This window comes from Triticum aestivum, chromosome 4B, assembly GCF_018294505.1.
Source record: "Triticum aestivum cultivar Chinese Spring chromosome 4B, IWGSC CS RefSeq v2.1, whole genome shotgun sequence".
NCBI classification, from domain to species: Eukaryota; Viridiplantae; Streptophyta; class Magnoliopsida; order Poales; family Poaceae; genus Triticum; species Triticum aestivum.
The window spans coordinates 256310767-256335768 of NC_057804.1; positions in this window are offsets into that span (position 1 = coordinate 256310767).

Below are 25002 nucleotides of genomic sequence, written 5' to 3' on the forward strand. Positions count from 1 at the left end.
CTTGTATCTTCACACTTCAATAGTCCGGATGTTGTACACAGTCCGGCTGTCCGGATACCCCCTAATCCAGGACTCCCTTAGTGCCAGTCCGCCAACAAGGTGGATCAGAAGTTGAAGGATAAAGGTGTCGAATTGCACAACTGGCACGGCAAGCAATTTTAGGTCCTGTTGAGGCAGCAGGAAACAATCTCGATGGCAAAGGAGGACATCATCGCTCTGGAGGCGCACTTGGCGGACCGCAAAGCGCTTCTGGACACCAGGGAGCATGACATTTCTCTCCGGGAGGAGAGGCTTGCGGTCACTCTCTGCGCCAAAGATTATAATCTGGAGACCCTCATGCAGCAACACACCAAAGATTTCGAGGACAAGCATGAGGCTACCCTGGATGCACTCACTGCGGATTCTGCTGCTCAGCTGACAAGGCTTACTAATGATCTTGCTGTAGTTTCTGCCGCTAAGGTGGACCTCGACCAGCAGGTGGTCGGGTTGACAGAAAAGCTTCCCGGGAGCACCAAGGAGGTTTCGGCCCTCAAGGAAGTGGTGCAGAAAGCAGGGGCCCTCCTGAAGGATTCACAGTCGCAACTTTCCTAAAAGATCCAGGGCCTTGAGACCGCCAACCGTACCATTGAAGATCTGAAAGCCAGGATCGGCTCCTTGGAAAGCTCAATGGAATCCGTTGAGGCCTGCGAGTTGCTGATGTCAAAGGACGTGGATACCGCAAGGCGCCTTCAAAAGAATGTAGAGGACAAACTGGCGAACCACTCTCAGCAGGTCGACCTTTGGACCAAGAGCTTGATAGCTGTTGCCGAATGCCTCACTGCCCAAGCTGCATCGATGGGCATGGAAGGGCCATTTTATTTGGCCAACAAACAGGAGGCCCCCAGCACAAAGCTAGGAGTCTTCCATAATGGGCTGGTCAAGAAATTGAAAGTGCATGAAGAAGGAAGAGCCGGCCGCTTCGCAAGTGAATCCCACAAGCTCGCCCACAATGCCCTCTTCATGGTCCTAAGCAACCTGGCCAGTCATCACATAGATCTCGACCTTAACGACGGCTTGAGGAAGCTGCCGCCGGGTGCAAACGTCCCTGCCATTGAAGAGAAGGCTACTCCCCTCGCTAACAATGTTCTTTTCGTCCGCGTTACTTCACAAGGTCGCCAGACCCAGCCTTGAACTATTACTGCGGCTGTGCTGCCCTGTAATCAAGACAATGATGCATGTCATATGTTTAGACCTTATGTCGTTTATGCTTTCGCGTGAACTCGATGTTGCCGCTTAATCTGATTTGCATGTTTATCCCCTTCGAGTTTTATCCATTAGTGTCCATATGATTACTCTCTATGCATGTTCTGGTTGCCTGTCGGTATCAAATTGCCACGAAAGTCGTAAGGGTGTGGCCCTTAACATTCATCTTGGCATGGATGCGTCCCGGCAGGTTTTTGCTGAGTAGTTTTCAACACAGCCACTCATTCCGCGAGCGGACTCTAAACGGAATGAGGGTGCAGACAATAACCTAGCGAAGGTACCATCTTGTGATAGATTTCATCATGCAAACACTTCGGCACTCAGGGGACGCACTTTTTGCAAATTCTAGATTTGAAACTATGATAAAGGTTGTGTACACTTAGCACTTATTTGGGCTTTCATCTATCCCTCCCCTGGCTGTTGCTACTCACATGGCTCGCATGTTCTGGGAAGGACTGCATTGCTTGTATATCAACCTCTAGCTCCCGGCAAGGGTTGGCTAGAAGCGCATATAACTTGGGGTAGCAGTAGGTGGCATTAGGTTCAGCTAGTTTCTCTCTCTTCCTCTCCGCACCTCTTGACCAATCCAAAGACAGATGGCACAAAAACCACGCGCACGCGGGCGGCCTTGCCAGTGCATACTTGTCGGGGCATCAATCAATGGACTTCCGCTAGCGATCCACTTAGGATTCCCTAAGCAGGGTAAATGATGGACCGAGCATCGTGCGGCCTCGTCGGCGTTGATGATGCTAGAATCCAGAGTAGCATCATTGTCAAAGTGTGAGTGTGGCAGAGAGAGAAAATCTGGTAACTTTGCATATCTCCCCTTCTCTCGAACGGGATTCATAGGGCATTCCTATTGGCTGGCCCGTTCGGGGTGGTATCGTAGCCCTTGCCGTTGGTTTTCGTCGCCATTCCGACCATGACGTGCATGGATGGCATAGGGCGGGTGAGATCTGCGCAGGAGCAATGCTGCTCTTCCGCTCCGCCTCAGCCATCCCGTTGGGCGTCATGAGAAGCGACGCCATTGACGAATATGACGCATTTCATACGCTCCTCAGGTTTGCGCAAGTGATCCCCCTACCTGGTGCGCCAAAGATGTCGTGGGAAACCAGGGCCACCTATGGGGTCATGAGCCCCTTTTGGTTTGGCGGGGGGATGGGCATATTGCACAAATAGCGGAGAAGCGTGACACAACACGACTGAGATGACACCGACAGTTTTACCTAGGTAAGGGCCACCGCGTGGCGTAAAACCCTACTCCTGCTTTGGTGGATTGTTGGTGGAAGAATGTTGGTGGACGCAGCACACTTGCCCGGCAGGGTTGCCTCGAGGCAAAAGTGGCTACACGTGTATGGATGTGTGAGGGTCCGAACCCCTTCTATGGTTGCCATGGGCCTCCTTTTATAGATTAAGGGGTCACCACAGTGGAAAATCAGTCTTTACGTACTGATTAGATAGCAAACAGTGCTATCGTACCTAACTCTACAGGCTCATAGAGCACATTCAAAGCGTCGTCGAGTGTCACATCACAGCGTGCCCGACAACCCCTGCCGGGCTATTTTGCCAGCTTCGCGCCGCTTGGTTGACATGTCTCAGGACAGGTGTCGTATAGAGGTGTTTGCTATTTGGAACTGGCTGCCACGTGGAAAAACAGCCAATTAGTCACCTTGGGGCTTGACACCGCACTAATCTATGACTTGCGTTGCTGGTGAAGTGGAGCGGTGGAGTGGCCTACGTCTGCAAAGCCCATCAAGCCTGCGAGGACGATTTGGAAGCTTGCTTCCGGGGCAAACCCAACCTTGCTAGGCTTGCCTACCCAGCAAGGGAGGTTCTTTCCTTAGCAATATCTTGCTTCTCTGGCTCATCTTACTTTTCTTGATCTGCAATAGGATCCTTTAAAGAATTGATTCCTCTTGCTTGGTCTGATCTTGGTGCTGTAATCTTGTTGGCCTGATGGACTGCTGTCCGTTCACTAGTCAGGGGGAAACATACACCCCTGTTTGTGTGCGCCGACAGAATATTTCAGCTAGTTCCTTTCTTTCATTCATAAACATACCATTTTCAGGGTCTAGAAAATATTGTTCTAAAGGATCAGCAGGAGGCACGGCAACAGAAGCAAGCCCAATAATTTCATCCTTACTAGGCAATTCTTTATTATGGGGTTGTCTACGATATTTAGAAAAATTAAAATCATGAGACATATCCCCTAAACAGACTGTAACAATATCTTCCGCCCATGCTATCTTAGCACTAACAGTATTCAAGAAAGGTCTACCAAATAAAATGGGACACAAATCATCTTGTGGGGAATCAAGAACAAGAAAATCAGTATGGTATTTTATTTTCCCACACAAGACTTCAACATATCTGACAATCCCAATTGGTGATATAGTATCTCTATTGGCAAGCTTAATAGTAACATCAATATCTTCTATCTCAGCAGGTGCAATATCATTCATAATTTCTTACTATAAGGTATAAGGCATTGCACTCACACTAGCACCCACATCACAAAAGCCATGATAACAATGATCTCCTATTTTAACAGAAATAACAAGCATGCCAACAACATGTCTATGTTTATCTTTAATACCAGGTTTAGCAATCCTAGCAGCTTCATCACAAAAATAAATAACATGCCCATCAATATTATCAACCAAGAGATCTTTAACCATAGCAATACTAGGTTCAACTTTAATTGGCTTAGGGGTGTAGGTGTTCTAGTATAACTCTTACGTACCATAGTTGATGCTTTAGCATGATCCTTTATTCTAACAGGAAAAGGTGGTTTCTCAATATAAGCAGTAGGAACAAGAGGATCAACATTATAAGTAATAGTTTCTTCTTCAACTTTAATGAAACCAATTCTCCTTAGGTTGATCAACATGAGTAGCAAATGATTCACAACAAAAGCTACTATCTCAGAGTCAAGTCCATATTTAGTGCTAAAATCACGAAAAGCATCGCTATCCATAAAACATTTAACACAGTCAAACTTAAGGTTTCTACCTGACTCCTTATCTTCTTCGAGTTCCCAATCGTCAGAGTTGTGTTTAATTCTTGTCAATAAATCTCATTTGAATTAGTATCCTTCTTCATAAAGGAACCTGTACAAGAAGTATCGAGCATGGATCGATCATTATGAGAAAGCCGAGCATAAAAATTCTGAATTATAATTTCTCTTGAGAGCTCATGATTGGGGCATGAATATAACATTGGCTTAAGCCCCCCCCCCCAAGCTTGAGCGATACTTTCTCCTTCGCGAGGCCAAAAATTATAAATATAATTCTGATCACGATGATCCAAATGCATAGGATAAAACTTCTGATGAAATCCCAATTTCAATTGGTTGTAGTTCCATGATCCAATATCATCACATAGCATATACCATGTCAATTCTATACCCTTCAAAGATAAAGGGAATACCTTCTTCTTGACTTCATCCTCGGGCAAACCTGCAAGCTACAAACTTCATCCACATAGATTAGGTGCATGTCATGATGTAATGTTCCATCTCCTACATAAGGATTAGCTAGCAGTTTCTCTATCATACCTGAAGGAATTTCATAATAAATATTTTTAGTAGGTGTAGTAGGTTGAGGAGTAACTCTTTTGCTCTTCTGGTCGAGTTGAAGATAACCCGGACAAGCCTCTTAAAGGATTATTTTCCATAGTAACAAGTGACAGTAAATTTCAACACACTATATATATGTTTCCTTACCAAATTCCACTCACAACAGGCGCTTCACTCCCCGGCAATGGGGCCAGAAAAGAGTCTTGATGATGCACAAGTATAGGGGATCTATCGTATTCCTTTCGAAAACTAAGAGTGTAAAACCCAACGAGGAGCAGAAGGAAAGGACAAGCGGTTTTCAGCAAGGTTTTCTCTGCAAGCACTGAAATTATCAATAACAGATAGTTGTGTGATAAGATAATTCATAACAGGTAACAAGTAACAAAAGGAAAAAAGGTATAGCAAGGTGGCCCAATCCTTTTTGTATCAAAGGACAAGCCTTGACTAACTCTTGTAGAAAGCAAAGCGCTCCAAAGGACACATAGGAATTACTGTCAAGCTTGTTTTCATCATGCTCATATGATTCACGTTTGTTACTTTCATAATTTGATATGTGGGTGGACTAGTTCTTGGGTGATGTCCTTCCTCGGACAAGACTCCCACTTATGATTAACCCCTCTCGCAAGCATCTGCAAATACAAAATAAAAATTAAGATAAATCTAACCATAGCATGAAACATATGGATCCAAATCAGCCCCTTACGAAGCAACACATAGACTAGGGTTTAAGCTTCTGTTACTCTAGCAACCCATCATATACTTATTACTTCTAATGACTTCCCCTAGTCCCAAATCATGGTGAAGTGTCATGTAGTCGACATTCACATTACACCACTAGAGGAAAGACAACATACATCTCATCAAAATATCGAACGAATACCAAATTCCTGTGATTACTTATAACAAGACTTCTCCCATGTCCTCAGGAACAAACGTGACTACTCATAAAGCATATTCATGTTCATAATTAGAGAAGTACTAATTATCATTAAGGATCTGAACATACGATCTTCCATCGAAAAAACCAACTAGCATCAACTACAAGGAGTAATCAACACTACTAGCCACCCACAGGTACCAATCTAAGATTTTGAGACAGAGATCAGATAAAAGAGATGAACTAGGGTCTGGAGAGGAGTTGGTGCTGGTGAAGATGTTGATGGAGATTGACCCCCTCTTGATGAGAGGATCGTTGGTGCTGACGATGGCTTCGATTTCCCCCTCCCGGAGGAAAGTTTCCCCGGTAGAACAGCTCCGCCGGAGCCCTAGATTGGTTCTACCTAGGTTCCACCTCAAGATGGAAGCGCCTTGTACCGAAAGCTTCCTTATGATTTTTCCAGGCCAAAACACACCATGTACCAGAAGATGGGCATCGGGGGCCTGCCAGGTGGCCCACAAGGTAGGGGGGCGCGCCCAGGGGGTGGGGTGCGCCCTCCACCCTTCTGGATGGCAGGTGGCCCCCTCTGGTGCTTTCTTCACCCAATATTTTTTATTTATTCCAAAATGACTCTCCGTGAAGTTTCAAGACTTTTGGAGTTTTAGAGAATAGGTCTCTAATATTTGCTCCTTTTCCAGCCCAGAATTCTAGCTGCCGGCATTCTCTCTCTTCATGTAAACCTTGTAAATAAGAGAGAAAAGGCATAAGTATTGTGCTAGGATGTGTAATAACAGCCCATAATGCAATAACTATCAATATAAAAGCATGATGCAAAATGGACATATCAAGTATCATGGTGCTTCCTCTTCTTGGCTTCGGCCTCAGCAAGCTTAGTCTTCTTCTGCTCTTCTGAACCTGCTGAAGGGACCTTTGGCTTCGAGCCAGTCATACTGGCAGGGAAGATAATGCTTGTTCTTTCCTACCCTGGGGCTTCTAGTTCAGCTTCAACAGGCTTCTTCTTCTTCTTGGCAGCCAGCTTGGGGTCAATTCCTGGACGCCCAAGAGCCTTTCTCTTCACAACCTCATTGTGAGCCTGGATGCATTTCTCAGCTTAGTACTTCTTGAGCTCACGAGAGCCTTTGACTTCCTCATGTTTCTTTTTGAACTGAGCCTTGAGGTCAATCATCATTTGCTTGAAGTTCTGAACATCAACGACACTAAGCTTTGCCAGATGCTTCTTAAACAAGGCCTTCTCATAGTCAATTTTGTTTTTCAGCTCAACAATCTTCTAAGCTATGGCAAGTTCCTTTGCTATCCAGCCCTGAAATGTGACACTAATGTCTATGGGCAGTTGCAGATCGTCAATGGTGAGAGTAGGATCTTCAAACCATTCATAAATAAAATTGTTGAGAATATCTGCATCAAAGAGAGGCAAATCCTTGAAGATTTTGGCCTCTTGCTTGCTCTTGATAAGCTTTTCCAGAGCATCATCAGCAAGATATTCATCATTGGAGAGATCTATAGTATTCTCTTCATTTCGCAAGATGCTAGCTGGAGTGAGGTCATGTCTAGAAATGTTCTTGGGCTTCTTGGACTTCTTGGAGATGCGGGATTGATCCTCAGACTTCACAAATGACTCAGGAGGTGCAGATTGCAATGGCTTCACTTTTGAAGCTTTTGGAGCTGCAGAAGATTTTGAAGCCTTAGGCTTCTTCTTTTGCTTCGAAGGCTCAGGATCATCCTCATGCTCCTCTTGGCCTGCAGCCTCTATGACAGTGTCCCTTTGTGCAGCAATGTGAGAGAGAAGCCCATCGAAGCTATTGAAGGGGCCAATGATATTCTGATTTGCTTCACGACTGCCATCTGGCCTTGGAGCAGCTAGACCAGGGTTGAAATCAATCACCAGGTCTTTCTTGTTCTGCAATGCAGAAGCCCATGCAAACTGAAGATTTTTTTCAAACAATTCATCTTCATGACACCATCAAAGACTGGATGGGTCGGCATCTTTAGGCTGGGGTCCTCTAACAATGCAAGGATAGAAGTTTTGTGCAATGGCTTCAGCCCTCATCTTGGGGACAAGCTTCCTGTATACAATAACGACCCATGGAGGACTCACAACATTCTTCTTAGCATACTCAGGAGTAACAAAGTGGTAATTGAACTATTCCTCTACCCAATGTCTGAGAATCCATTGGACCCTAGATTTTCGCTGAGTGTAAGTTTCATCTGGATCAGACTTGTATTGCTCATAGAGATCAGGGAGCAGGTCCAAGGCAGTGATGTCACGGTGTTGTCTGCCACCCTTCTTTGCAGATTTGCTTGTTGCCATTGGATTCAAACTGAAAGGCTTCACAACAGGGTTTGGCTTCAATCTGCTTGTCAGACAAGAGCTGGCTTTAGGTGAGTCAATGTGATGCTATAAGAACTCTGCAAATGAATGTGGACTATTTGAACCAAGGGATTCTCCCACGGACATGTACATGTGACAGCATTAGAGACAAGAGGGAAGGGGAAGACGTCATATGCATTCTCATAATATTTTAAAGATAAATCAGCTTGAAGACATTGACCTCATAGCACGAAGATATTCACTTATCGATGTGAGTTGGTTCCAGATTTGTACAAATCAATGAATAACTACAAGTGAGGAATTTTACTACTTGTAATGCATAAGTGAATGTACTTGCAAGTTATGAAATTGCAAAAACAGAAAGATATAGATCTGGAAGTGTGGAAACAACTTTTGGAAGATGCCACTACAAAAAAAATACACTTCCGTGATGATACGTGTTTCTCACAGTAGGTCACATTTTCTGTCATGCATGTACATCCATGATGATTTTATGAAATAATCAAGATAGTCATACCCGTGCTGTCGTAGAAGTGTTCCATGACATTACCAAAATTATCATCACTGAAGTGTCCACTTCCATGACGATAAATCGCGCGTCATAGAAGTGCTTTCGTCAAGGGTGATCGACATGTGGCATCCACCGTAACGGGTTGCCGTTAAGCTACTGGGTTACGGTTTGGATCCGATAACTCGTTAACAGCTCAGACCAATGTGGATTTTCCACGTGTAAAATTCTCAATGGCTAGAGGAACCACGTTTCTGCTCACCATTAGGACAGATGTCATCCACTCATTGGACCAAATGAGCCTATGATATGTAGACAGGTGGCATGGACTAACAGAGGCCCATTCCGATGAAAGGGACGGCCCGTTTGACTTGGTCAAAAGGTAGCGGGCCGGCCCACGAAAAGCCTATTAACAGCCTGTTCGCATATAACCCATTTACAGCCCGCTAAGTCACGACTCGTTGCCGCCTATCCGAATTAGGCCCAGTAGCGTCATCTGGGCCGACCAATATGATTCCATCCCATTGTAACTTTCGGCCCATGTATGGCCTATGACGTCTTTCGGCCCATATGAGTCCCTTTGTAACTCTTCACCCATTAATGGCACGTGCTGAAACAGGCCCATAATGAACAGTGTATCGCTTTAGACCCATTCACGGCCCATTATTCCATTGGACCGTTTCGAGCCCGTGTTACCTTTCAGCCTTCTCAGGGTGCATTTATTCTTGGGCTCATTTCCAGCATTCGGTTACTTGTTGCTCATTACTGGCTTTTTCTGCTTTCGGGCCAAATTCAGCCCGTGGTTACAGTCGACACGTTTGTGGCCCGTTAATCCGTTGGGCCATTTTCATAGCATCATCAAATATAGCCGATTAACGATGGGCCATTATGGTCGACCCATGAACGGACGATTCCAACTCTAGCCCGTTTATAGCCCATAATGTGGTCCGTTGTTGGCCCATGTTTGGCCAATCGATCATACAGCACGTAGAAGGCCCATTGATGCTACGCCCCGTAGAAGGCCCATTGTTTCTACGGCCCGTAGAAGGTCAATTGTTTCTACGGCCCGTAGGAGGCCCATGGTCATTACAGCAAATATGTAGCCCATGGTTATTGTGGCCTAGTTTTGAAAAATAGGTTATTGTGGCCACTAGCAAACCGCGGAAAAAGAATTGCACTCACTACAAGCAAACAAATAAAGAAGACAACAAGGAAATAAATAAGAAGGTAACTTACACTAGGCTATCACGGCTATTGCACATATTACATCCACTAGGCATCAAAGTTCTCCACCAGTGCAAATATAGGGAACAAAGTAGCATATCACATACACTGGTTGTCAAAGTTGGCGACCAGTGCAAATAAACGCCGCAGCAAAACAAGTCCAGAACTGAAACCACTTCAGAAGAGCTCAAGAAACAATATCCTGGGTACCCATAATGTTGGCCAGACGCTTAGCAAGCTTATTAACTTTGTCTTTTTGGCACTTAAATCCTCCAGCGCTTGCTGTTGCACCAGAAAGTATGCATCTGAATTCTGCAGGGACTTCCTTAGTCCTTCGGCTTCCTGTCGCAGGACATATGATCGATGTCTTTCAACTTGAAGTTGAGACTCAAGAAGCCGAACTAATTCAGACAGCGAGTTTGAAGAGCTGGTGCTAGTAGTAGTGGCCAGTAACTCGAACACTACATCAAGACTGGACTTTGGGGTCGTCTCCATGTCTTCAATATAGTTTTTATCTGCTTTGTTGTATAAAAATAGGGATATCTCACTATCTTGAACCACCTGTGCAATACTTCCTTTACCATTGCATAATGGGATACTCTTCTCAAATATTTTATCCGCATCCTAAAAGAGAAACAAACAGACAGATCACAGGTTTACCATGTTGTATATGAAACTCATTTTGGTAAAACAGTTTAGTCGTAAGGTGGACAGGATAACAGCATGAAACAAACATATATCTACGTACTATGGTCACTGTATGGTCTATATCATTCTAGTTTATGTTGCCAAATCAAGATAGAGATAGTTCAAATCATATGTATTTAAGACAAAGCAGCATAGACAGAATATAAGTGTGGGAAAGTACACAACAATAGCAACACTTGTAATGTGCATGGCATGAGAACATAATTGTTTATTCAATTGAAACTAAAATCAACATAGAGCAAGTTACAACAGCAAACACGTTAAAGAAATAGGTTTAAAACATACCAGTTGCGCCATTGGAGTTTCAATTGCATCCTTCAAATTTGAAATTAGTTGGTATGAGTAAATACAGTGATGCAAGAGCAAAGGAGTTTGAACCATAGCTACGGAACCTGACCTGAGAACAATTCTTCTTCTGCTTTAAGTGTTGACTTGGGGTTCAGAGTGGTGGTCCTCGTGCTTTGGGCACTGCAGTTGCCTTACTAACTGCTCGTGTTTGGGTGCTCTATGGTGGAGACGGTGCTGTGTCAACTAGAACTGGGTTACTATCTACTGGGGTTGGGGTTAGAAGGGGCACAGCTGGTTCTCTGTCCAACTGGGTAGGGGTACAATCTGTGTGAGTATGGGTTATGTGTGGTGGGGCTGGTTCTTTGGCAAGTACAATCATGGTTCTATCCGCATCGACACGTAGCATGATCTTTTCTAAAGGTCGTGTTTTTACTCCCACAGATACTGCCATCACCCCCTCCATTTCAAATGGCTTATAAACAAGAAAATTAATTGAATGTACAGACATTGTAAGATAGACATGTGCAATGGATAGTAGGTAAGAAAACAGGGCATGAAATAATTCACATTTATGTTGTCCAACCTAACAGAATAGCATGAGATAATTTAACATACATGATGCCTAATTAAATAGGATAGCATGACACAATTTCACATGTATGATGGCTAACAAAACAATATAGAATGACATAGTTCAAAATATGATGACTATGTAAATAGGATTATATGATATAACTATATGATGTGTCTATTAAAGTGGTTGGCATGCTATAATTCACAAACATGACGTCGATGCAAAAATGATGGCATGATATAATTCACGGATAGAATGACATGATTCAAAATATGATGACTATATAAATAGTATGAGATGATATAACTATATTATGTCTTTAGAAAATGGGTTTGCATGCTATAATTCAGATACATGCTATCTATGTAAACATCATGGCATGATATAATTCAAATATATGATCTATATACTAAGCAAGTGAGCAGAGGGCAATCGCATATATGATGTGTCAACTAAGGAGATGGCATCTGTATATGATGTAAAAACTAAGCATTGCAAGACAACAAATGCATGATATGAGTAATATAACTCTACCAAGTTTGAGCATACACCTCAGGGGGACAATAGGACTGGTCATCTACCTCTGAATCGTCCTCTGAGGAGCTATCTGTAACCATCAGATATCTGCTTCAGCATGTAGCATAGTCTGCACTGAAGACCTTGTTTTCACTCCACATACTTCCATCGCCTCTTCAAATGGCTGATGCACTGGAAGAGCAGTTGAATATACAAACATTGTCGACAAATGCAATGAGTAATACAAAAAAAAGACGACATGATATCATTCACATATATGACGCTTGGCTAAATAGCATGGCATTGTGTAATTCACATACATAATGCCTTGCAACAAGATAGCATTACATAATTCACATATATAATGTCTTGCAAGAAGATGGCATTGCAAAATTCACATACATGGTAACTAGACACTAATGAGGTGGCATTCACACAAAGCATGTCTAAACTAAGCAAATGACATGCCAATGCAAGACACCATACGCATGATATGAACAATATAACCCTGCCAAGTTAGAGCATGCACCTCGGGGGGGGGAATAGGACTGGTCATCTATCTCTGAATCCTCCTCTAAGGAGCTATCCATAACCAGCAAGACATGCGTTTCGTCAGATAGCATTGTCTGCTCTGAAGACCTTGTTTCCGCTCCAGATTTTTCCATGACCATGTCGAATGGCTGATGCACAGGAAGAGTAATGGAATGTACTAAATTTTTTGACAAATTAATACATAATAAAAAATGATGGCATGATATAATTCACATATAAGATGATTGGCTAACCAGGGTGGCATTGCAAAATTCACATATATGATGCCTGGCTAAACAAGATGGCATTGCATGATCCACATATACGATAAAGAAACTAAATAGATGACATTCACACAAAGCATGTCTAAACTAAGAAGATGACATATTTGATGTATAAAGTAAGCAATGCAAGGCACCATATGCATGATATTACCAAGATCAGCATACCAAGTTATAGCGAAGACCTCAGGGGGTAAATAGGAGTGGTCTTCTCTTTCTGAATCCTCCTCGGAATAGTATCTTTCTCTTGAGTAGAATCCGAAATGGGTGGGGGGCTGCCTTTGTGCCCACCATGGAGTGACATCTGCATCAAATTTTATTGCCACACAAGGCTCGTCTCTTTTGGTCCACATGTTCAGTTCCATTGTGTACAATAACTGACATGCATAGGAATAAAACATAGTGAGATTATGTAAGGAGTGCATGCAGAAATCCAAAATAATGGTACCAACTTGTGGATAGACCCAAAACCAATGATAATAGGCAGATAATGGCTTCAGTTAAAAAATACAGATAATGGCTTCTTTACTATTTGTTTCCCACCCAACATGAAACTCATAGTAGACACCAGAGATTAACCAGATAGTAGATAGATACTACTGATTGCGGCCCCGATATGTACCCCACAACCATTTAAAAACTCAAGTTTGAGCATTAGTTTGGAGGTGACTCAGAGTCGAACCGGTGGACATGACGATAAAGTAACATGTAATATTAAGTAATGCATAACGTAAGCAGACACGAAAGAGTGCGACCTCTCTTGCAGACCCGTGTAGTCCTCGAGGTCATCTGCTCGGTTGATGATGGTAAATCAGTTGTCTTGGCTGCGGGTGGCGGAGAAGAAGATCTGAGGCGGCAAAAGACAGTCTGGAGGGCGGATCCCTGCTATGGTGAATGTCAGTGTCAAAACCTGCGGATCCCGCGTAGGGGGTCCCGAACTGTGCGCCTAAGGTCGATGGTAATAGGAGACGGGGGACACGATGTTTACCAAGGTTCGGGCCCTCTCTATGGAGGTAAAACCCTACTTCCTGCTTGATTGATCTTGATGAATATGAGTATTACAGGAGTTGATCTACCATGAGATCGTAATGGCTAAAACCCTAGAAGTCTAGCCTATGAGATTATGATTGTCCCCTATGGACTAAACCATCTGGTTTATATAGACACCGGAGGGGGCTAGAGTTGTAAAAAGTCAGTTACAGAGAAAGGAATCTACATATCCAAATCGCCAAGCTTGACTTCCATGCAAAGGAGACTCCCACCCGGATAGGGGAATAAGTCTTCTGTCTTGTATCTTCATAGCCCGATAGTCCGGCCCTTGTATATAGGCCGGTTGTCTGAGGAGCCCTTATCCAGGACTCCCTCAGTAGCCCCTGAACCAGGCATCAATGACGATGAGTCCGGCGCGCGCATTGTCTTCGACATTGCAAGGCGGGTTCCTTCTCCACATATTGCACAATAGTCTTCGGACGCAAAAAACGTGTCCGGCTCTACAGAAAAAATACCACACACAACCGTAGAGAGTATAATATTTCATGAGTCTAATCCGTCGACAACTTTTTGGAGCGTGACATCATGTCACCGCCCGGTCATTATTCAAACCATTTTTTAGCATGTCGCTTCATATTTCGATATGCGGTTTCATTGGCATGTCTTGTCAAAGCAGAGATCGTGTCCCTTTATTACGGTATTCTCATCAATACGGGTGTTGGTAACCCAACCGTTCCATTGGCATGATTCGTTGGGAATAGGCATGTTTTAAGGCCTAGGAGGGATGTTTGATATTCATTGCCCTTATAAAGGAGCAGAGACTCGTCCTTCTTCCTTTGTGCCAAGTCCTTTCAACCTTTCCCACCTAGAGTTCTAGCACCCAAAGCTCAATCCGATCGCTTCGCGCTTCCTAATCATGTCCGGCCCTAGCCGTGAAGGCCGGTGGGTGGCTTCCTCAGTCGTAGAGGAGGATATCACGAAGATCCGGGAGGCAAGATACGTGACTGCGGAAATCCTCCATAGGCTTCCTGCTCAAGGGCAGGCTATTCCCACTCCCAGACCTAATGAGAGGGTTGTATTCATCTCCCACTTCCTCCGAGGGTTAGGATTCACTCTTCATCCCTTCGTCCGAGGGCTCATGTTCTATTACGGGTTAGATTTTCATGATCTCGCCCCGGGTTCTTTCCTTCATATCTTGTCGTTCATTATAGTATGTGAAGCCTTCCTCCGTATTCCCCCACACTTCAGCTTGTGTCTCAAGACCTTCAACGTGAAGCCGAAGGTAATCAACGAGAAACAGGCAGAGTGCGGTGGTGCTGCGGTGGGAGTGGTTCTACATCACCGAACCCCGTGGTAACAGGTGGGCAGCTACTCTTGTGTTCCGTTCTGGCCCTCCGCTACAGCTTGCGTCATGGATTAGTAAGGGGCTGGACTGGGGATCCATCAATAAAGTGCGGACGCTACAAAGACGCATTAGGAGCCTCATTGAAAAGGACACCGGTCTTATCAATGTAATCCAAATAATGCTAGTCCGGTGAGTCCTACCATGCCAGCGATGGCCTCTCCGTATGTGGGAGTTTAATCCGGAAGGACCACGAACCCTTCAGCACCTCTTCGGTGCAACGCTCAGAGGCATGTGGAAATCATTCTTCGGGACGCGTAAACAGTGGCCGGGTACTACAGAGGACATCGGCCTTGACTGCAACCATCCAGATTCACCGGTAAGTACTCAACTTCCATACACTATTTAGCCATATTTCCCATAACAGCATATTGAGTAAATCGTACTCGACCAGGGCTGGATAAAGAAGGCGGAGAGGATTAGGTGTTCGGCCCCTGTTCCCGAAGGCTCAGCCGATCCGGTGTTAACAAGGATGCTAGCTCCGGCGCCCTACCAAGTGTCGGGGAGGGAATACGAAGAGGAGAGCGAGGAGGCCCAAGGCGGCCTTCATTCTAGAGGCTCGCTAGGTCCTTTGTCCGCGGAGATTGGAACCTCCACCTCCGAAGGTGGAAAGAAAGGGCAAACTGACATCCCTTCTCCTAATGGAAAGAAGAGGACCGCCTCCAAAGACTTGAAGAGAGAAGCTTCTAAGCGGGAGAAGATATCCTGGTCGGGGGGTTCTGGTTCGGGAGGTGATGTTGACACACAATCTCTCCATAAAGATAGTCCCTTATCTGAATCGTAAGTGAACAAGGGTGTTTCAAACATATCCCGTTTATTTTCCTGGCTATGAGGGTAACATTTAAAATCTATGTTTACAGTCTAGCACACCGCTTTCCTCGACAGTCCTCCTCCTCGGGGGATCTTCTTCCAGAGATGATGGAGAGCGAGACGCCTCCACATATCTCCCCACCTAATAAGGCGGATGACGTTGAGGTTTCATCCCAGAGGATCTCGCCCGACCAACGAGTGGTGTGAGGGACAGTGAAGACCGGGCCCGAAGGTGACACTTCGGTTGCCCCGGATACATTGATGGACATATTGCAACGTGTGTCTGTCTTAGAGGAACATCGTGCCTTGATGGGTATGGTGGTTGAGAGAGTTCGGTCCGCGAAAAGCGGATTGAAAGAAGCCTTTACGAGCCTAGTAAGAGGTTTCGAGGTACGTATTGTAACGTTTTTTAATTGTGTTATAAACACAAAATGCGCCTAGGTATAGATAGTAGCCCCGAGACTCTGGTTGATGTCCAAAGGGAGGCGATCATAGGATCAAGAAATAGATGCCTATGAAATGATCTGACTAATTGAAACACAAGCTTTTACATCCTTGGCGGTTGCTCAAGCTACAGAGATTGAACATCGAAAGCAGAAAGTTGATGTGGAAGATGATGACATCACGCTTATGAACAGACGGCTCGATGAGGCACAAGGTATATCTTCGAGGCACTTAGTATATGAAATGAGCATGACATTGAGGAATTGTATACTGAAATGTGCATAACTGTAGATAGTGTCGCCGCAGTTGAGACCCTTCGAGCTGAGCTTGCCTGGGCCAGGGAAGAGGCCAGGATGGGTAATGCGGCTGCCAAAAAGGCAGCCACCGAATTAAAGGATGAGCAGGCTTCTCGGCACCAGTGCGAGGAGAGAATATCTACTATGGTGCTTGAGCTAAAAGATGTCGCTAGCTGATGCCAATTTCTTGAGAAAGATAACAAAGCCAAAGCGGATGATCTCGACAAGGCTTTACAAGAGGCGAGGGAAGCCCGGTCTGAGTCTAGAGCACCTCGGGAGGAGATCCGACAAGCTGGGGAGATTGCGGCTGCTAAGCCCGTCTTATTGCACACTAAGTTTGGTGATCTGAAGTATGCCCCGCTAAATCAACTGTGGAGTTCTGCAAACGTCTTCTTGGACCTGCCGAAGAGTGTTGCTGATGCGAATCGGTTTTTCCACGCGTAAGAAGGACATGCGATGGAAAAGCTATTCTAGTCGCAATTCGACATGCCAAAGTGTTCGCTGTTGAATGAACAGATGGCCCAGTGGGACGAGCTCCACAAGATGTCCGGATCGGCAATGAAGGACGTCATAGCCCAGCTATGGCCGACTGAGCCAATTCCGAATAGTTATTTCGGTTTGGTGAGGCGACTTGTTGATGCGGTGCCCCAGATCGACGCTGTTAAGCAGTCAATGTGCATAGAAGGTGCACGGATGGCCCTTGCCCGTGTCAAGACGTATTGGGCGAAGATGAAGGCCACCGATATTGCAGCGCAGAGTCCACCTGAAGGCAAGGACCCTAACATGCCAGAACATTACTTTGAAGATGTCCTAGAAGGTGCCCGCTTGATAGTGGGTCAGTGCTCGAAAGATATTATGTTCGAGTGAAGTTTACCAGAATTGTAACAACAATATTTTAATATTTCAAAGGCTATGTTTTTATACTTTCGCCCGAAAAGTTTTGGTGCCTCCTATGCGGCCATTTTTTTATTTTTGTGTATATATATAACCCGACAGTTTACCAGTCGTTGGCTTCAGCCCCCTCGCGTATAACGCGGGGGTGTTCCGAAAGCATTTGCTCACACTTGACCCAACGTCTAGGTCCATTAAGCAGGTGTCAATGCAGCAAACCAGGCAACCGGACTATAGGGCTTTAACACTTTCACTTCGCCATAGGAGTTTGACGGTGGGTCTATGATATAGCCCCTGGTATGTACGCGTTTATCCTAATATGGTGCGTTTAAATATGTGACCAGAAGGACGGTCCTTCATTTAACATGGTGGGAATCGCAAAGATTCTGGTGAGTCAGCGAGTGGTTGACCAGCTCTCGCCTCATCATGACAGTCAGTTTTCAGCTTTTTCTACTGAGGTGCTCATCCGGACGAATCGGGACAAAATCACAGTAGTTCTCCCTTTACTACCTTAGCCGATAGAGCGGAACATAAGGTAGCAAGCATAGGAGCCGGGCAACCCAACTATTGACCAAAGACATGATTCGGAGCTGATGCATATAAGGCCAAACTCACGACGCAGAACACTCCCTATAGGTGTTCGGGCTTATCAAAGTATACCAGGCCGAATACAGCCCCTAGTAAATGGACCCTGTTGTCAAGGCATGTGTGGCAATCTGACATGGGGAGAGAGCGCAAGTGGTGAGAGAATAAAAATCCAAACCAAATATGGACCAGGCTGCTTCCACGATACCCCTTTCTAGTAAGGCAAGCCATGTACTTACAGATAGTGCCGATAACTTCCACGGACATTGTACATGCCAGAAAACTATAAAACAAAAGAAGATAAAAAGGTTTACACAGGGTCTTAATCTAAAAAGAAGCCTTTAGTGCGGGGCCCTGCTGCACATCTGCGCCGTTTTCTCCTTTGTGATGTGTCCTTGAAGGCGGTAGTGTGATGGCCATCTGTAAAAGGAAGAAAAAACCCTGGAAAAGAAAATCCAGTGTGGCCATGAATAAAGCTGGTTCATTTACTGGACCTTGAAAGATAACCGTAGAGTCCGAATAGGGTCAAGCCGAACTATGGACTATTTGTGTGCGGTTTGCCCCCAGCTCTGCCTAGGGGATTTTAAGGATGTACTTGTGTATGCGAGGTACGTAAGCTGTCGCCTTATGGGGCAGTCGATGGGAGCATAACTGCTAATCGAGCTTAGGTTTATCTGAGCTGCTGCCCTGAGACGTACTCCAGACACGTTTAGCTGTGTCCGCGGTCCTGACGACCGATGATTTGTTCGGCTTGAATAGGCCGTTTTGTACTTCGGCTGCTAAGGCCGCAGTATCCTTCCCCGTACGGAGAGAGTGCTCCATATTTCCACAAACCGTGCTGACGCCATGTGGTCCAGGCATTTTGAGCTTTAAATAGGCATAATGCGGGACTGCATTGAAGTGGGCAAAGGCCGTTCTTCCGAGCAGTGCATGATAGCCACTTCGGAACAGAGCTATGTCGAAGATTAGCTCTTTGCTTTGAAAGTTATCAGGAGAGCCGAATATGACTTCCAATGTTAAAGAGCCCGTGTAGCGAGCTTCTACGCCTAGTATAACTCCTTTAAAGGTTGTGCTGCTTGGCTTGATTCTTGACGGTTCTACCCCCATCTTGTGGATAGTGTCCTCATATATTAGATTTAGGCTGCTGCCGCCATCCATGAGGACTCGCGTGAGATGGTATCCATCGATTATTGGGTCGAGCACTAGGGCAGCCGAACCCCATGACGGACACTAGTCGGGTGGTCGCTGTGATCAAAGGTGATCGGGCAGGCCATCCATGGGTTGAATTTGGGTGTAATAGGCTCAATGGCATAGACATCTCAGAGTGAGCATTTGCGCTCCCACTTTGGGATATGAGTGACATAGATCATGTTCACCATTTTGATCTCCGACAAAAATTTCTTCTGTCCCCCCGTGTTCGGCTGGCGAGATTCATCCTTGTCTTTGCTCTGAGGTCCCTTCCTCTTGTGTTCGGCGGTGAGCTTGCCGGCCTGCTTGAAGACCCAATAGCTACAGTTGGTATGGTTCGCGGGTTTGGCGGGGGTGCCATGGATCTAGCAGTTCCTGTCTAGTATTTTGTCTAGGCTAGATGGGCCATATTTGTTTCCTTTTAATGGTTTCGCCGGCTGACCGGGTCTGGAGCCACTGAGTCCGGCATTTACTGTCGTATCATCTGGGCTTCCCTCGTTGTTTCAACGTTTGTTTTTGTTATGTTGTGGCTTTCCATTGCCATCCCTGACTTCATATGTGCCAGGTTCGCTGGTGCGGCTAGGGGCTAACCAGCCGTCCTCGCCCGTGCAAAGACGGGTCATGAGCACAGTTAGGGCTGCCATTGTCCTTGGTTTTTCTTGGCCAAGGTGTCTAGCTAGCGATTCGTCCCGGACACTATGCTTGAAAGCTGCTAAGGCTTCGACATCTGGACAATCGACGGTTTGGTTCTTCTTAGTGATAAACCGATTCCAAAGTTTTCGGGCTGATTCCCAAGGTTGTTGGATTATGTGACTTAGATCATCAGCGTCAGGGGGCCGGACATAAGTCCCTTGAAAATTGGCCTGAAAGGCATCATCGTGTTCTTCCCAATTTCCAATGGAATTTTCTGGGAGGCTTTTCAGCCAGTGCCAAGCTGGTCCTTTCAGCTTGAGGCGTAAAGATTTAATGGCATGGAGATCATCTCCGCGGGCCATGTAGATATGGAGAATAAAGTCTTCTATCCAAACCACATGATCCATCGTTCCATCATATGCCTCGATATTCATGGGTTTAAACCCCTCTGGAAATTCATCATCCAGCACCTCATAAGTGAAGCATAGGGGGTGCGTGGCACCTCTGTATTTGGCTGTGTCGTGGCGTGGGTTTGACGGTTATGGTGTTCGGTATCGATTCCGAACTGGTATATGACCGGCATATTTGGCTTGATAGCCATGATCCCCAGTGGGGGCACGGCCTCTAAAATTGTAGATGGATCTCGCTTATCGGCCTTTTTATCCAGGTCCTCACGTAGAACGTGTTTCTGGTCCTAGGCCGAAACCTCCCTTCCTTTACGGGTAGGGGGTGCGGGCTTGTGTACGTCATTGCTAGCCGCTCTTTCTCGACCACGAGGTGGTCGGTACGGCTTGTCGGTCGTATTGTTTTTTGGTGGTATAGGCGCAATAGCCTCGTCGTCGAATTCGGGCAGCAGTTTACGCTTAGGATAGCCCCTTGTTTGGCGATTGCAGCCATATTTTTCCTCAGCGTCTAGCACTTCGTTCCATCTATTATTCAGCATATCCTGAGCAGATTTAAGCCATTGCTTCTGCTGCTTTAGGCTCCTTGCGGTGGCGATAAGCCTTTGATGGAGGCGTTCTTGTTCTAAGGGTTCTTCTGGGACGACGAAATCATCGTCGCCCAGGCTGATCTCCTCTTTGGAGACAGGTTGGTAATTGCTATCTTCGGCATCGCTGCGGTCAGACAGCATCGCCGGACTATGCTCGCCCTCGTCTCGCGCGTCCTGCTCCAACGCTGGGTCTGCGGGGTCCTCAGTTTGGTTTGGATTATCAGCGTCGTCCGTGACAATGTGGCTATTTTTCCTTTTGCCGGATCGAGGTCAGTGCTTCTGGCGCCAACGCTTGGGAGGTTAATCGGCAGGCATACCGTTATCGCCGCCGGCCTCCTTCTCTTTAGGTGTGTCCACCATGTATATATTGTATGAGGATGTAGCCGTCCATTGCCCTATGGGTGGTGGTTTTTGTGCCTGCTCCTCTCCCGCATCGTCATCCATAAGATCGATGTCCTCAGAGCCGTAATCGAGCGTGTCGGTTAAGTCTTCGATAGTGGCAATGAAGTGGGTGGTGGGTGGGAAGCGAAATTCTCCATCATCAGCTTCCTATTCAAGCCGGACATAGTTCGGCTAAGATTCTCCTGACAAGGAGAGGGCTTTTAATGAGCTCAGCACATCGCCAAAAGGCGAGTGCCAGAAGATATCTGCAGAGCTGAACTCAACGATCGGCGCACGATCAGGTTCAATGGGCACGGAAGCATGCGGTTCAGAACCTATGGCCGGAGACGAATTCAAGGTTCCGATGACATAGGGCCCGCTTGAGGTTCGATCTATGTGCGGCTCTATCGCTGCTGAATCTGCGGCTTCCGCAGCGGGGTTGAGCATCCCGTCCTCAGATGGCGTGATCTACTCTGGATCTAGGGCCAGCCAGTTGTAGGTGCTATGTCCTGAGCACGGTACGATGATAGATTTAGGTCATGCTCATCGCGGTGACAGGGGGCCATGGGTTCGAATCCGTCGAAGATCAAGTCTCCGTGGATATCGGCCACGTAATTCAAGCTTCTAAATCTGACCCGATGGCCAGGGGCGTAGCTGTCGATTTGCTCCACATGGCCAAGCGAGTTGGCCCGCTGTGCGAAGCCGCCGAATACGAAGATCTGTCCGGGGAGGAAAATCTCCCCTTGGACTGCATCGTTGTAGATTATTGATGGGGCCATCAAACCTTTTGGTGACGACGCAGCAGAACTCTTAATGAAAGCACCAATGTCGCTCTCAAAACCGGCGGATCTCGTGTAGGGGGTCCCGAACTGTGCGTATAAGGTCGATGGTAAAAGGAGACGGGGGACACGATATTTACCCAGGTTTGGGCCCTCTCTATGGAGGTAATACCCTACTTCCTACTTGATTGATCTTGATGAATAGGAGTACTATAAGAGTTGATCTACCACAAGATCGTAATGGCTAAAACCCTAGAAGTCTAGCCTATGAGATTATGATTGTCCCCTATGGACAAAACCCTCCGGTTTATATAGACACCGGAGGGGGATAGGGTTGTACAAAATCGGTTACAGAGAAAGGAATCTACATATCCGAATCGCCAAGCTTGCCTTCCATGCAAAGGAGAGTCCCATCTGAACACGGGAAGAAGTCTTATGTCTTGTATCTTCATAGCCCGACAGTCCGGCCCATGTATATAGTTCGGTTGTCCAAGGACCCCTTAATCCAGGACTCCCTCAGTGAACCCTTTAATTGTTGGAGCAGCTGAGTTGGGGTGGAACACAATGCAGCTGGAGCGGCACAAACTGCACAAGGTTTTCTTTGACACATACATGTAACAGAAGTAATTGTTTAAGGGCTTATTTGAATTCGTGGATTCTAATAATGTAGGGATAGGAAATACACGGGAATAGGACAGGAATGCACGTGCAAAAAATAGAATTAAAAAACACATGATTCCTACCAATCTGGGTGTTTGGTTCACAAGAATGGGAAGATCACATGATGCAAAGAAGCATGGTGAGATTAAGTCAAACCACAAGAAAATGCACGGTTATAATGCTATAACACTACTATCTCTTAGTCTTGTACTTCATGGATAGGAATTTGAAAAGGAGGACAAGTGGATATTAAAATTCCTACGGTTTTTCTTTCAAGGAGACACTAAAGGAACAAATCCTATAGTTTTCCCTTGTTCCATTCCTTTGAACCAAATGCATGAATAGTAGTACCATATGAAACTTTCCAATTCCTATGTTTTTCCTTCACTTTTCCTTTCAAGCACTGGTGATTCTAGTAGGCAGGCTTGAGCAGGGAAAAGCCTACACTCAAAAAATGTTTTTGTGCTACTTCTACTACTTTGGATACAGGCCACAACCCTACTAGCTCAACTCCCAGACCCATCTACAAATGCACAGCTCAAACGCGCAGAGATAAACAATGACGGTGTTCAAGAGACTCCATTACGGATAGCTATTTTTTTGACCATTGACAGTAGGGAAAAATCCCTACTATGATCTTTTTTCATTAAACATTGGAGGTTAATAAATAGTTCCTTTATATCTTGGCATCATCATGCCAATCTAGTTAGAAGCCAAGGTCTCCAAATATAAGAAAATTACATGCTATCCAACCATTGGAGCATACCATCCTTGATACTAGGCTTAGCCCTGATCATTATATCTCTAAAATATCCAATGAAGTTTCTTCTTCAATTTTTTAATGAACTTCTGATGCCTTTAGAAAATTTATAATTTCTTTGATTCCAAATAGCCCAGCATCCTGTGATGATAATTTCCATGAAAAATTCCCATTTGTATCTCTGTTTTGCATCTATGATCATCATGTTGATGTTCAAATCAATGTTCCATTCAATCCCAGTACTCCACCAGAAGTTTTTACTGAAAGTGCAACCAAATAGCAGATGGGTTCTGTCTTCTATTGGTTGGTCATAGCATAGAGCACAGGATGTAGAATCCAGAGGTTAATTTTTCCTGGTGAGCAAATCACAGGTGTTAATTCTGTCAATAAGTGCTAGCTTGGCAAAAAATTGTGCCTAGGTAGGTAGCATGTTTTCCATATCCATTGAACTGGCAAAGGGGCTTGATGATTTCCCATTAGTAGCCTATAATTTTTTTTGCAGAATGAATTGAGTTGCCCCACATAAAAGTCCATATATCTTTTTCATCAGTATCTCTGATTTGATCCAGCTCCTCAGTTAATGATATGTACTCAGGTTAGCTAAGTTGCCTGGTACCTCACTGCTTGTCATATAGTAGGAGAAACTAATCGTATTTCACGTTACTACTTGTGCTCAGTGGACAATATATATAACATGTAGAGTAAAAAAGCGATGCAACAAGTGTACAACCTGTTTGGCGAAGCCTTGTCGATCTCAGCGTGATTGGGTTGGTCGGTGATGATACTTTGCCTGAATTGGCTGCCGGAGGAGGGAAAAAGATCTTAGGCATCTAGAGATGGAGCCCGGGGTACTGCTCCGCTGTGATCGAGGGTTTCATTGTTGGAGCAACTCTGGTGAGTTGTACAACGACGAGGCTGAAGCAGGACAAGAGAGACAATGTTAACCTGAATGGAATTCTAATAGCATCTCCAATAGATGACATAAAATACATAACCACAAAGTGCTAGATGTAAAATACATCAGCTGCTCATCTCTGAGTTTAACTGTTGAAACTGAATTTAATTGTCGAAACTGAATTTAACTGTTGAAACTGAATTTTGCTGTCCAAACTGAATTTTATTGTTGAAGCTGAACACACTAGTAGCAAAAAAGAAGTAGCAGCAGCAGCAGCGCCCGGAGCAGCAGCGCGTGCGAGAGCCAGGGTAGCTAGTCGTGTAGCAGCATCTCGGGTAGTAGCTGCAGGGGCTTGAGGGAGAGCAGGATCCGCTGATCGTGCTACAATAGCGCATGCAAGAGTAGAGCAGCAGTGCAAGCAAGACCAAGAGCGAGAGCATCAACACAATCAAGAGCAAGAGCGAGAGCATTAGCGCAAGCAAGAGCAAGAGCAAGAGCAAGAGCAGACCAGGCAGGGGACTGAGAGCAAGAGCAGAGCAGCAGCGCGAGCGAGAGCCAAAGCAGGAGCAGCTCCTACTAATGTGGACGCCACCGCCAAGGGAGCAACGCCGTGGAGGAAGT